Source organism: Schistocerca gregaria, chromosome 1 (genome assembly GCF_023897955.1).
Source record: "Schistocerca gregaria isolate iqSchGreg1 chromosome 1, iqSchGreg1.2, whole genome shotgun sequence".
NCBI classification, from domain to species: Eukaryota; Metazoa; Arthropoda; class Insecta; order Orthoptera; family Acrididae; genus Schistocerca; species Schistocerca gregaria.
In genome coordinates, this window is record NC_064920.1 from 244,050,838 (window position 1) to 244,065,877 (window position 15,040).

At 44.5% G+C, this 15,040-nt stretch overlaps 1 protein-coding gene across 1 annotated transcript in view; it reads right to left on the reverse strand.

The window, feature by feature from the left end:
- LOC126340731 (zinc finger protein 236) overlaps positions 1–15,040 on the reverse strand; it is a 399,187-nt gene that overhangs the window by 176,566 nt on the left and 207,581 nt on the right. The gene's annotated exons all lie outside the window — the stretch shown is intronic.

The following is a 15,040-nucleotide window of genomic DNA, read 5'->3' on the forward strand; positions in this document are numbered from 1 at the left end:
TAACCAAAGGCTGCGTTTTATTGGCAGGACGCTTAGAAAATGTAACAGACCTGCCAAGGAGACTGCCTACACTATGCTTGTCCGTCCTCTTTTAGAATACTGCTGCGCAGTGTGGCATCATTACCAGGTAGGACTGACGGAGTACATCGAAAAAGTTCAAAGAAAGCCAGCACATACGTGAGAGAGTGTCACAGAAATGATACAGGATTTGGGCTGGAAATAATTAAAAGAAAGGCGTTTTTCGTTGCGAAGAATTCTTCGCATGAAATTCCAATCACCAACCTTCTCCTCCGAATGCGAAAATATTTTGTTGACACCGACCTACTTAGGGCGGAACGATCACCACGATAAAATAAGAGAAATCAGAGCTCGTACGGAAAGATATAGGTGTTCATTCTTTCGGAGCGCCATACGAGAATTGTGAAGATGGTTCGATGAACCCTCTGCCAGGCAGTTAAATGTGATTTGCAGAGTATCCATGTAGATGTATACGTACATCGTGGAAAGAATTTAACGTACTCCGTCTGTAATACCGAAATTTTATGGAATACTCTTTACGCCGGAAAAATTTGAAGAATCACATCATTATCATTGCACGACATAACACTGTGTGAACCGTGAGAGAGAGACAATTAGTTTCATCTTGGCCGACAATGCTGATGTATCGTCCCAATCCGGAATGAAGAGATGAGATGAAGACAGAATCAGATTCAGACTAGAAATCTACTCTGTAGGAATCAGCATGGGTTTCGAGAAAGACGATCGTGTGAAACCCAGCTCGCGCTGTTCGTCCACGAGACTCAGAGGGCCATAGACACGGGTTCACAGGTAGATGCCGTGTTTCTTGACTTCCGTAAGGCGTTCGATACAGTTCCCCACAGTCGCTTAATGAACAAAGTAAGACCACATGGACTATCAGACCAATTGTGTGATTGGATTGAAGAGTTCCTAGATAACAGAACGCAGCATGTCATTCTCAATGGAGAGAAGTCTTCCGAAGTAAGAGTGATTTCAGGTGTGCCGCAGGGGAGTGTCGTAGGACCGTTGCTATTCACAGTATACATAAATGACCTTGTGGATAACACCAGACGTTCACTGAGGCTTTTTGCGGATGATGCTGTGGTATATCGAGAGGTTGTAACAATGGGAAATTGTACTGAAATGCAGGAGGATCTGCAGCGAATTGACGCATGGTGCAGGGGATGGCAATTGAAACTCAATGTAGACAAGTGTAATGTGCTGCGAATACATAGAAAGAAAGATCCCTTATCATTTAGCTACAAAATAGCAGGTCAGCAACTGGAAGCAGTTAATTCCATAAATTATCTGGGAGTAGGCATTAGGAGTGATTTAAAATGGAATGATCGTCGGTAAAGCGGATGCCAGGCTGAGATGCATTGGAAGAATCCAAAGGAAATGCAATCCGAAAACAAAGGAAGTAGGTTACAGTACGCTTGTTCGCTCACTGCTTGAATACTGCTCAACAGTGTGGGATCCGTACCAGATAGGATTGATAGGAGAGATAGAGAAGATGCAACGGAGAGCAGCGCGCTTCGTTACAGGATCATTTAGTAATCGCGAAAGCGTTACGGAGATGATAGATAAACTCCAGTGGAAGACTCTGCAGGAGAGACGCTCAGTAGCTCGGTACGGGCTTTTGTTGAAGTTTCGAGAACATACCTTCACCGAAGAGTCAAGCAGTATATTGCTCCCTCCTACGTATATTTCGCGAAGAGACTATGAGGATAAGATCAGAGAGATTGGAGCCCACACAGAGGCATACCCACAATCTTTCTTTCCACGAACAAAACGAGACTGGACTAGAAGGAAGAACCGATAGAGATACTCAAGGTACCCTCCGCCACACACCCTCAGGTGGCTTGCGGAGTATGGATGTAGATGTAGATTTAGACAATTAGTTTCATCTTGGCTGATAATTCTGATGTATCGTCCCAATCCGGAATGAGAAGATGGGGTTAAGAGAGAATCAGATTCACGGCGAGACTAGAAACGACTAATTCCATCGGAGGGACAGTTCTCCTTCCTGGCAAGCGACGACTCAGTCTGCAATACTGAAATGTTATGGAATACTTTTAAAATTCTGAAGATGGCAGTTATAAGAGTAGAGGGACATGAAAGAAAAGCAGTGGTTAGGAAGGAAATGAGACAGGGTTGTAGCCTGTCCCCGATGTTATTCAATCCCTATATTGAGCATGCAGTAAAGGAAACAAAAGAAAATTTCGGAGCAGGTATTAAGATCCATGGTGAAGAAATAAAAACTTTGGGGTTGGCCGATGGCATTGTAATTCTGTCAGAGACAGCAAAGGACTTGGAAGAGCAGTTGAACGGAATGAACAATGTCTTGAAAGAAGGATATAAGATGAACATCAACAGAAGCAAAACGAGGATAATGGAGTGTAGTCGAATTAAGTCGGGTGATGCTGAGGGAATTAGATTAGGAAATGAGACACTTAAAGTAGTAAAGGAGTTTTGCTATTTGGGGACCAAAATAATTGATGATGGTCGAAGTAGAGAGGATATAAAATGTAGACTGGCAATGGCAAGGAAAGCGTTTCTGAAGAAGAGAAATTTGTTAACATCGAGTATAGATTTAAGTGTCAGGAAGTCGTTTCTGAAAGTATTTGTATGGAGTGTAGCCATGTGTGGAAGGGAAACATAGACGATAAATAGTTAGGACAAGAAGAGAATAGAAGTTTTCGAAATGTGGTGTTACAAAAGAATGCTGAAGATTAGATGGGTAGATCACATAACTAATGAGGAAGTATTGAATGGAATTGGGGAGAAGAGGAGTCCGCAGCTCGTGGTCGTGCGGTAGCGTTCTCGCGTCCCGCGCCCGGGTTCCCGGGTTCGATTGCCGTCGGGGTCAGGGATTTTCTCTGCCTCGTGATGACTGGGTGTTGTGTGATGTCCTTAGGATAGTTATGTTTAAGTAGTTCTACGTTCTAGGGGACTGATGACCATAGATGTTAAGTCCCATAGTGCTCAGAGCCATTTGAACCATTTTTTGAAGAAGATGAGGTTTTGGCACTACTTGACCAGAAGAAGGGATCGGTTGGTAGGACATGTTCTGAGGCATCAAGGGATCACTAATTTAGTACTGGAGGTCAGCGTGGAGGGGAAAAAAACGTAGAGAGAGTCTCCAAGAGATGAATGCACTTAGCAGATTCAGAGGGATGTAGGTTGCAGTAGGTACTGGGGGATGAAGAAGCTTGCACAGGATAGAGTAGCATGGAGAGCTGCATCAAACCAGTCTCAGGGCTGAAGACCACAACAACAACAACTCTTTATGCTGGGAAAATGTCAAGAATCATAGCATTATCACTGCACTACATAACACTGTGTGTGTGAGAGAGAGAGAATTCGTTTCATCTTGGGCGATAATTCTGATGTATCGTCCCTGTCCGGAATGAGAAGATGGGGTTAAGAGAGAATCAGATTCTCGGCGAGACTAGAAACGGCGAATGCCATCGGAGGGACAGCTCTCTTTCGAGGCAAGTGACGAAAGCACGACACACACACAAAAAAAAAAAAAAAAAAAAAAAAAAAAAAAAAAAAAAAAAAAAACTGAGAAGGTAGGAGGCGAAGGCAACGCGCAGGGAAAAATACGCGGCGGCCCGCCCCAGCATACGAAAATATTATGTAATGCCGGCAAATAAATACAGAAAAAACGAATTGGGGCAAAGGAGAGCAGAGAGGAGAGCAGGGCAGAGCCTTTTAGTTTCCTGCGGCCGGTTTTAAAGGCTCACGCCTCCCCGGAATTTATGAAGGCACGTGCCAATACTTCACGGTGCGGGCGGCGCGGCGCGGAGCGGAGCTTGCATATATCCATCGCGCCGGCCGCGTCCGCCCACAGAGCGAGCGCGGGCCAGCCGGAGGCAGCAGGCAGCTACGGCCTCGGCCAGCCTTGATTTCTTGCGGCCCTGCTACGCCGGGCGCGCACTGCTGCCCCAGCCGCTCGCGGAGACCGCTCCATGACGGATGGGGCGCGCGTCCCCCGCCCGCCAGCGCCTGAAAAACAGGCGCCCGCTCTTAAGCACCGCGGCCCAAACTTATCTCCCTCCCCCCTCCCCCCCACTCTGCCTCCCCCCCCCCCCACCACCCGCCCCTGACACCGCCCCCGTGCTCTCTCCGACTGGGGGGGATAACGTATACAACTACATCTCACCTATATCATGTATTTCATTTCCAACATGAAGGGTTTTCTCCTTCCCGGCTAAAGCAGGCGCATATATCCGGGTGATATATAGGACAAGCACACACATCGTCAACGTCAACTTCCAAACGACTTCCATTCCATAAGAAACGGGCTGACGCCGCCGCCGCAGCCGCCTCGTCCGCGCTGCGCGGCCCGGCGACCGCCGCTGCCGCTAACTTATAGACGTACAGAGGAGCGTAATCCCGCTCATTAGCATATTTAATTGACGACTACGGAGCCGGTGAAATACGCTCGCCTGCCGGTAACTCACGCGGACGTTTATGCGCAATCGCGCGTCGCCCGCCAGCGCCGGACGCGGCCGCGTCTGCTCTGTGGACGGAGCGGACGAGGGCGTGCTGGCTGTCCCCGTATCTGCCGCGGCCGACGTATATATTCGCGCTCCTGACTCGCCCGGGCTTAAATTTAGAGGCGAGCCGACTTGAGTCAGCGTTAAGGCGCTGAATCTGTATTGAGAAAACTCCGGCTCCAGTCCGCCTCCGCCTGTCCCAACAGTGCAGACGCGGACGTTATAAAGGACAACACCAATAAACAAACACTCACCGACCTCATAAAACATGTCGACCATATGTGGCTACACTACTCGACCGCCAAGAATTCTCGTTCTCATTTAGTGTTCCGACTCAGTTGCTCATTTTTAATTACATGTTTCAATCACTCAGGATCATCTTCAGATCTAAGTAGCTGCGTCAGCTACCCGTCTTCTCTACTTAGAACCACCTATTAGACTACTGCATATGATCCCGACTGGGAAATAGGTAATCTAGTTAATGAAGTGCAACTGAAACTCAGCAATAAATGAGAATTATCTTCGTGTAGAAATAGTGAAACAGCCGAACAGTTGCAAACTGGAAGGTATATTAAACCCCTTCACCATGGTTTCAGCATTTATAAAAACTTCTTCAGAAGGAGAATATGAACAACCTAAGCAAGTTAACAGTGATCATATGTATAGATACATGTATAGACAGGGTTATTCATATCTCTTTACGAATACAAACACATATTCAGACTTACCGGATTACTTAAGGGCGGTAGGACGTCAAACGGACCGACTTGAAGCAAAAGAGGCACCACAGAACATTTTAATTTCCACTGTCTATACTCTTACAAAAAAAAAAAAATCATAAACTTTTGTCAGCATGACCAGGAAGGATTTAGAATTCACACTCATAGTAGTGGAAGCTCGAAAACATAACGAAATAATTTTTTTTACTTGTGAAATTTCATCTTTTTTCCACTTACTAATGGCAGTATTTGTTGCTATAGGTATACTTTTCTTCATAAATAAGAGAGACTCTTCGATGAATTGTGCACAGCATACAAACCATACTTAAAGGTGTATGAAACTCTAGAATTTTAGAAATCTATTAAAAACTGTGGTAAAAATTGAGGTAATTTGTGTTTTCCTAAACATGAAGTTTAAAATATAACAGTTCATTCGTTTTTTCATAAATTAAATAAATTCTAGAGTTTCATGCACCTGTGAGTATGGTATGTATGATGTACAAAATTCATCTAAGAATCTCTCTAACTTAGGAAGAAAAGTGTACCTATAGCAACAAAACCCAGCCATTAGTAAGAGAAAAGATGATGAAATTTCACACGTAAATTTTTTTTATTTTCTTATGTTTTCGAACTTCCACTGCAAAGAGTGTGAATCCTGAATCCTTCCTGGTGATGCTGACAAAGTTTTATGAATTTATTTGTAAAAGTATAGACACTGGAAATTAAAATGTCCTGTGATGCCTCTCCTACTCCAAGTCGGCCCGTTTGACGTCCTACCCCCCTTAATTCTAACTCGTCAGCGTTGTAGACATTTTTATCCACCAACAATGAAATACGTTTCCTCGTTGTAGCTAAGGAGCAGTTTTCGCTCATGAATACCCATTAAGTGCGAGTGAGATGACCACTCGTGTTGGGCGATGAGCTGGATCTATAGTACAGAGTCTCTTGGCACATACCAGCCACCGACAAGGGAATTCCTTTTATCTACCAAACTTTCCTAGTAATCCACATATGTGTTCATCATCTCGATACGTTCTGGATGCGAACGTTATCACTCATCTCTGAACGGCAGCTGTTTCAAGGAATATGGCATCACCTCTGTGACCTCTCACTATCTATATTTAGTTCAACAGTCCTAAGATTTTTAACTTCGCTGTGCTGCTCTGCCGAGCGGGGTAGCCGTGAGGTGTAGGGCGCCTTGCCATAGTTCGTAGCGGCTCCACCCCGTCGGAGGTTCGAGTCCTCCCTCGGGCATGGATGTGTGTGTGTGTGTGTGTGTGTGTGTGTGTGTTGTCCTTAGCGTAAGTTAGTTTAAGTTAGATTAAGAAGTGTGAAAGCCTAAGGACCGATGACCTCAGCAATTTGGTCTCATGGGAATTTACCACAAATTTCCATTTTTGTGCTGCTCTAATACTGTCTAATTACTAATGTTAGTCCCATAGCTATGCATCCCGAGGTTGGACAATGGTTGGTCGTGAGTCTAATGGGTGCATAACGTTGAGAAAAGTTAGGAAGCGTGAAAGAAATTTTCCTGTGAGAGACAGTTTTTTTAAAAAATTTCATTTCATTTTTGATTAACTAATTTCGCCCCCTTAGGCAATATCAAACGACATCACGTCCTGATATATAAAACAATGTGGAAACAACGACATGTAATGGCGTCTCTAATAGAAATGTAACACAACTATGGTAGGTATGGATATTACAAACTCGGATATCAAGTTAGATACGTAGAACAAAAAGAGTGCAATCCACATGTGGGTTTTTCCATCACACCAGCATACTTGTACATCAGCATAACCAGCGTATCTCTTAAAAACAGACATGGCGTGATTGACATCTTAAAATCAGTACAATGAATGTCAAGTATACTGTATGTTTTCAGTTGCACCATGCTATTAGACGACCTGATATTGGAAAATCTGTTAAGGGAAAAGACCCAGCCTTGCATTCCACGAGTGTCCACGGTCAAGTGAAAGTTTTCTACACCTGTAGTTTGCAATCTGGGGCTGTAAAGAGCCACTGGCGATATCTGAAAAAAACATTACTCTTTTAATCCATTGATATAACAGTTACGAAAGCAAGAACACCTACGACTGAAATGTCCTGATCAGTTACGCAGTAACGTACAAATGATTAGGATTTCAGTAGTACAAGTGAGCTCTCATTTCACCATGGAAGAACGGGGTACAAAATAACAAGGAGGAAATGGGAGGAACTGAAAAGGAAAGAAGGAGAGGAAAACATGGTTTAAATGGCTCTAAGCACTATGGGACTTAACACCTGAGGTCATCAGTCCCCTATTCTTAGAACTACTTAAACCTAACTAACCTAAGGACATCACACACATCCATGCCCGTGGCAGGATTCGAACCTGCGACCGTAGCAGCCGCGTGGTTCCGGACTGAAGCGCCTAGAACCACCCGGCCACCGCAGCCGGTGGAGAGGAAAAAAGAGGAGGAGAGGAGAATAAGAAAACAGAAGAAAAAGAAGACAAGAAGAGGAAGATAAACATACAGACACGAAGAAGAAGAAGAAGAAGAAGAAGAAGAAGAAGAAAAAGAAGACTAAACATGTACGAAAAAAGAAAATAGGAGTAGTAAGATGAAGAGGAGGAGGAACAAGAAAAAGAATGATTAGAAACAGAAAAATCAGGATTGGGAAGAGAAGAAGAAGAGGAGGAGGAGAACGCGCAGTACGAGGAAAAGGAGGGCGAAGAAGCGATTGAAGAAGAAGCAGAAAAGGAGAAAGAAGAAGAGTACGAAGAGGCGCAGGAGGGGGAGGAGACAGAAGATGACAGAAAAGCAGTTTATAATGTAGCTGGCCGGGCCAGCTGGCTGCATCACATTACCTTCGACGACTACACTGCCTGACAAAAAGCTGAAGCTCCCAGACGACATGGTCGGATGTCAGTGTGACTACATGCGCGTACAAATCATCGGCGGGTATGTAAATGATCGGATCTGCATTCTTCTGGGATGGGTAGAACGGCCACCAGAGTTCATTTATGTTGTTCATGTTTAGTACTGGTACAAGAGCTTGGTAGGGTATATAAGGGGCGCAAACAACGTCAGATGTTGGGTGATCACCGTGGAGGACCTGAGGATGCCACAGCATACGCAGGGCCTGACAGTTGGAAACGAATTCATTGTGGGTGGAATAGTGCAGTATCCAGATGTGTTGGGCATTCAGATATGGCCGTAAGCTGATATTGGATTGTGTAGGCACATGAGAGGATCACGGCTTCAATAATCACGTCCGAGAATAGGTAATGGACTCCCTGTAACATTGTGTCATCCTGCATCATTGGACGGAGACTACCAGCAGCTGGACTGGAAATTAACTACCATGCGTGGGCTGCTATTAACACGACAACACAAATGGTTACATTTGGAGTGGTACCATGGTTGGGAAGCATGGAATGCTGATAAATGGAATCACATTGTTTTCAGTGGTGTATCGCGATTCTGTAATACCTCAGTAGGGCGAATATGGCGACGACCTTCGAATAGGTTCCATTCTTCGAATCTTTTGCGTAGGTTCAGTGGTATTAGTCCTGCCACCATCACGTCGGAAGGCACTAGGTATGGCATCAGATCACAGCTGGTATTGACTGAGGCAACTCTCACGGCACTTCCTACACTCTCATGTGATGCCTCTCAAGCGATAGTATCATGTGCCGCTTATCAACACAACAATGCTCATTCACACGTGGCATGTGATCCCATGTACTGTCTGCGTGATGTTAGGTACTTTCTTGGCCAATATGATCTCTACATATAACCCTGATAGAACATATGTGGGGTCTGCTCAGCTCAGATATCAACTCCATCCCAGTGACAGTCTCCAAGGTATCAAGGACCAGCTACAAAAGTTTTGAGTCAGCTTGCCTTTGGAGAGAATACCGCGACCTTATGACACCCTATCCCAGTGGTTCCCGACAGGTGGTCCGTGGATCCCCAGGGGCCCGCCAGCTATGTCAGAGGGGTCCGCAAGATGCTATTAGAATACAAAATATATTAATTTCGTATGATAACAGATTTTTTTGTTATGGCCGCTTCCTACATAAGCAGAGCTTTAGCGAACGCTAACTTCTGCGTCTAGCGTCTTCCTAGAGCCAACTGACACATAGAAACCGTATAAAAAGACTCTTTAATGTAGCTTTTTTAGGTCCATCATCATCGTCATCATCATCAGGTTCTTGATACTGTGATATGACAAGGTATCAATCATGTTCGATGAGTGGGAGTCCTCGAGAAAATTTCGTTGGGAACCCCTGCCCTATCCATACGAATCAGTGCATGCATCCAAGCCAAATAGGATGCAATATCTTACTGATAATTACATTCAAATTGCCAACTTATTTGCAAATCTTCTTTGTAATCACTGAAATAATCCACACAACTTCTCCACTCTCCAAGTTCTATTTTTGTTCCCTTATCCTCTTCCTGGTGCTTAAGTTTTCTTTTTTTCTCTTTTTAATCAGGCAGTGTATTTCAAACTGTGCATGCCTATTGTTAACACTAGTATTTGGTTATTTAAGCAATGCGTAGTGGTGTAAATGTTCTCAATGTTTCAACGTGAAATATTGTGTAATTACTCATATTATATATAATGTAGATCATTACTTTAAGAAACTACCTCTGTTATGGGAGAAATGTTTTGAAATGGTGTCGTGAAATTGAATTTCGCAGCATGTTTGTCTTCCCTCCTGCCCACCCAGCCAGGACAGCAGTGCTCAGGCGCTCAAGTCTGCCAGAGTGTGCACCTGGCACCATACGAGCAGCAGCAACAGCACCGCTTCCAGTTTTCTTCGGGCGGCACAACACACGAGAAGGCAACCACTTCCATGCCCCTTAGATGGGGTTGCCTGCCTTTAGGCGCTAGAGCAGCCATAAGGCTGGATGGGTGTTGAAGTCTCATACAGGCATATTTTTGATTTGCTCAAGAAAGACGTGTCTGTGTGGCACTGTGTGTTGCTGACTGGGCTGTCCTATAGGGAAACTGCTGTTTTATTGACGCACATCTTAATCTGGTATATCCATGTCATCACACCACATGAGGGTGTGAAATAATAGGGCTGAAGAAGCATAAACGCCCTTTGCTGCTTGTAATCACGTTCAAATACTGTCTAATTGTTTTGAACAGTCCCTGGTGATTCCGCCCTGTATCCAGAGCAAACATTGCAGTCGCACTATACTCGGAAGGGGTCACATCGCATTCGGTAGGATTGCAGCCCCACGATGTCAATGGAGAAGGGTTGAATTGTCCAGGAGTTGGCAGCAGTCTTGAACCTTGTCAACAACGTCGTCGCCTGTAGCACTGTGAACTGTCATTTTCGACCGTAAAATGTGTGGGAATCGTCGCACCAAAGGAAGGAGACGTCTCTTTGTCGCCCTTTATACCACCCTCTATGGCCTTTTCGTGTTTATTCTGAGCAGAGGTGTGTCTGAAATGTTTTCCTCGACCATCCATAAGGAAACAGCGTGATTTCAACACCAGGCACCGTAGTTAGCCTCCATCACAGAAGCATCAAAAGAAAGGATGAAACGTGAGTAAAGGGGATGTGACGACCTTGCCATCGTGCGAAACTTTCACGGTGGCGCTAGAGAAAGCCAACGTGACACCATTAAATCACCTTACATCTCAAATGAACTTCTGAGCTCTGGCCGCCTGCTGTTTGAAGCGCCGCCGAGTCAGATGATGACGTCACAGGGTGCCACGCTTTGCAGTATAGCAGAGGAAGATTCTAGACACCTTTTAGCCAAATGCGTCGCAAAGGGAGAAAATTATTGGGTTTCTAAAAAGTGATAATTTACTTTTGCTGCCACGTTCCTTATTATGAAACTTTGACTGTGCAGTATTACTTGCCACAGATAACCTAAAGAACACTGTTCGCAGGACAGTAGGATGTTCTCCTCTCTCTCTCTCTCTCTCTCTCTCTCTCTCTCTCTCTCTCTCTCTCTCTCTCTGTGTGTGGGGGGGGGGGTGTCTGTGTGTGTGTGTGTGTGTGTGTGTGTGTGTGTGTGTGTGTGTGTGTGTGTCTGTGTGTGTGTCACCTGTCGTAAATAGCTATTAATTTATTAACCAGCTCTATAACAAGTTGAAAGCATATTGTTCCATCAGAGACAGAGAGATACTGGCTACTTAACAACGGCAAGTCCAGATCGGGCACGCATATGGTACAGACGACAAAGAGTGGCTAATGAAGCCTGTTAAATCCGCCTCGCGACCGCTCCGCCTGCCTAAGCAGATTTATGAGGGCAGCGTGGCAGTGCAGTGAGCCCGCAGACGTTAGCGAGCAATAGGCGCATAAAACTCGTTAATGGCATCTGGAATGTGTCCCGCAGGTTTCGAAGGCGCCATTCACATGGCGGCTTAAAAGTGAAACGACGTTGTTACTGTCAGCTAATGACGCCTTATAGACTCAGCAATATACGAACGTTACTGAATAGTAAATTGCGTGCGCAGTTGACGAAACTCGACTTCAGGCTCAGCACATTCGTGATGAAAGGATCCTGGCATCGCTAGAAGACCAAAGCTAGCACAGTGGTGCCATAATCTAGCTTTCCGCATCTGTTTCCAAATTTTGTCTCATTCTTCGATTTCTACAAGTTAAAACTGTCTTTTCGTGGCGACAGAATATGAACTTTTAGTACTCTCTTGTTGGATATCTCTGACAGAACACTACAGGGTTTAATTACACGAATTGAGGATCGTACAAACATACCGCCGTTTGAGTCTCTTACAGATTCCCGTATGGAGGACATAGTGATAGACATCTCAGGGGTTGTGAAGCAGCTGAATGGGTTGAAAATAAATAAATCGCCAGGTCTTGATGGGATTCCAATTGGGTTTTACAGAGAGCACTCTACTGCATTGGCTTCTTACTTAGTTTGCATTTATCGCGAATCTCTTGCCCAACGTAAAGTTCCGAGCGACTGGAAAAAAGCGCAGGTGACGCCTGTATATAAGAAGGGTAGAAGGACGGATCCTCAAAATTACAGACCAATATCCTTAACATTGATTTTTTGCAGGATTCTCGAACGTATTCTTAGTTCGAATACAATGAATTTCCTTGAGACAGAGATGATGCTGTCCATGCATCAGCACGGCTTTAGAAAGCATCGCTCCTGCGAAACGCAACTCGCCCATTTTTCACATGATATCTTGCGAACCATGGATGAAGGGATGCCATATTCCTTGACTTCCGGAAAGCGTTTGACTCGGTGCCCCACTGCAGACTCCTAACTAAGGTACGAGCATATGGGATTGGTTCCCAAGTATGTTAGTGGCTCGAAGACTCGTTGAGTGACTGTAGGAGGATACAAGATGACATGGTCTGGATTTGTGATTGGTGTAAAGAATGGCAACTAACTCTAAATAGAGATAAATGTAAATTAATGCAGATGAAAATGGATCACGAAAACACTAGAAGGGTGGCCAATTTAGTGGGAAAATTGATATGCCGTCCAAGAATAGTTAACCTAGCGCCGGAATGAGCAGAGAGAGGCACACCATGACTAGATTATACAAAACAGACCATAAAGAACCAGTACCCCTCCCCTACCCCACACACCTCACGGTTCTTTTAAGAATAAAAGTTCCATTCATAGGCGTCAACTAGGGTGGTAGGGGGGGGGGGGGACAAGAGACATGAGGGTGCACTTAACCCCTCCTGGAATCCGGGTACAGACTTCTCACACAGGCAGAACACGGTAAGTTAAGCCTTTTCTTCAGCATGGCTGTGATGTCGGTGTCGTCCTGCATTCAGGGCGGATGTGAAGTTTTCCTTGAAGTCCAGAAATGACTACAGTAGTAGTCACGAAAGTGACAGTACAATGTCTATAGCACACTGTATCTAATTTATTTTGAAAGTAGTAGATACATGTAAGTGCCCGCATCTCGTGGTCGTGCGGTAGCGTTCTCGCTTCCCACGCCCGGGTTCCCGGGTTCGATTCCCGGCGGAGTCAGAGATTTTCTCTGCCTCGTGATGGCTGGGTGTTGTGTGATGTCCTTAGGTTAGTTAGGTTTAAGTAATTCTAAGTTCTAGGGGACTGATGACCATAGCTGTTAAGTCCCATAGTGCTCAGAGCCATTTGAATACTTGTAAGAGATAAACAATCATAAGTGAAATGCACAGTTCCTTTCATGGCACAGTAACAAAAAAGGCGTTTGTATTTCCTGGATGGAAGTTGGTGTAAAGGCTCTCACCGTCCTGTTGTGTAATAGAATTGTTAGTACGTTTTCCAACCCAAGTTTTTCGTAACTACGACAAAAAGTCTCTTCGGAATTGATTTTGTTGGCGTTTGTAGTTCTTGCATTGAAATTGTCGCCCACTCACTCACACTGTTCAGCTCACATCCGACCTTAAATTGCCTTCCGGTGCGATTAACACGCCTTGGAAATATTCTCCGAAAGGTTTCCTACAAGATCCATAGCCGGGCACCGTGCATGCCAGGGAAAGACATCGATATCTTCAAACAAATTTTGGTTGTAGCAGAAACACGCACACATGCGTTATCTTGTTGAAGCATTAGACTTTCGGTCCCTAGGTCCTCGTACATTCTAATCAGTTCTGCTTCTAGCATCTCATTGTATAAGTTGGAGTTCGTTGTAGCTTTCAGTCAATTAATGCATCATATACCTTTAGTGCAGAAGGCTGTCCAAATCATAACACTCCCATCACGAAAATTTCTGCACATTCTTACCTGCTGCTCTATTATCAGGGCACGCCAATAATATAGGAATCCATCCATTCCGTGTAAAGTAAACTCCTTTTCATCACTAATTGCCACTTTATTCCATTCTGAAGACAACGACATATATTTATCAGCAAAGTCCAATCTAACTGTTTCGGTTTGAATGTTAGAGCGGCCCTGCGGTTCTAGGCGCTACAGTCTGGAACCGAGCGACCGCTACGGTCGCAGGTTCGAATCCTGCCTCGGGCATGGATGTGTGTGATTTCCTTAGTTGAGTTAGGTTTAGTTACTTCTAAGTTCTAGGCGACTGATGACCTCAGAAGTTAAGTCGCATAGTGCTCAGAGCCATTTGAATGTTAGAGCGCATTCCTGCAGTCGGTTCTTGAATGTAGGATGTTTGTCATTTGACATAATTTGTCGCACAGGTCCGGCAGTTACTGACAACTGTAAATAGGCGACAAGATGAGAAGAATACAGGTTTGCAGCAAAGGGAACCGTTTCAGTGCCTTAAATAATTTTCTACTTAGCCCGTATTTTCTAGTCTGTCCATATCGTGAGCCCAGTAGAACAAAATAAACAGTCACTGTACTTGAACGATTCAACTTCTTGGCTATTTGACGATTAGAGAGTTCCGTTTGCTTGTAAGCACTGATTTTTGCTTTTCCATCTCATGATAATTTCTGTTTGTGTGGCATTGTCACAATCATGGGTTATGTACACAACATGAATTGTCACTAATTGGGTCTGCTTCCTCTCTGTAGTAAAGGCACATACGGACACGCAAACACCACACAGAGCCGACTGCCTTTATACCGAGTTCCACCCCCTATCATCCCAATAATTGATGTCTTATTATACAGGGTGTTCAGAGAGGAGAGACCAGTATTTTACATAGTGATAGTATAAGTAATTCTGAACAAAAATTGTTATATGAACATAGGTCCGCAAATGCTTCGTTAGGGAGGTATGGATATTGAAAGGAACTTTAATTCTGAAAAATTGATATGCACAACGTGAACGTATATGCAATACAACGGGACGGTAACGTGATTTTCTTGAGAACAATGTTACAGAAAAGTACAGTTATGTTACACAT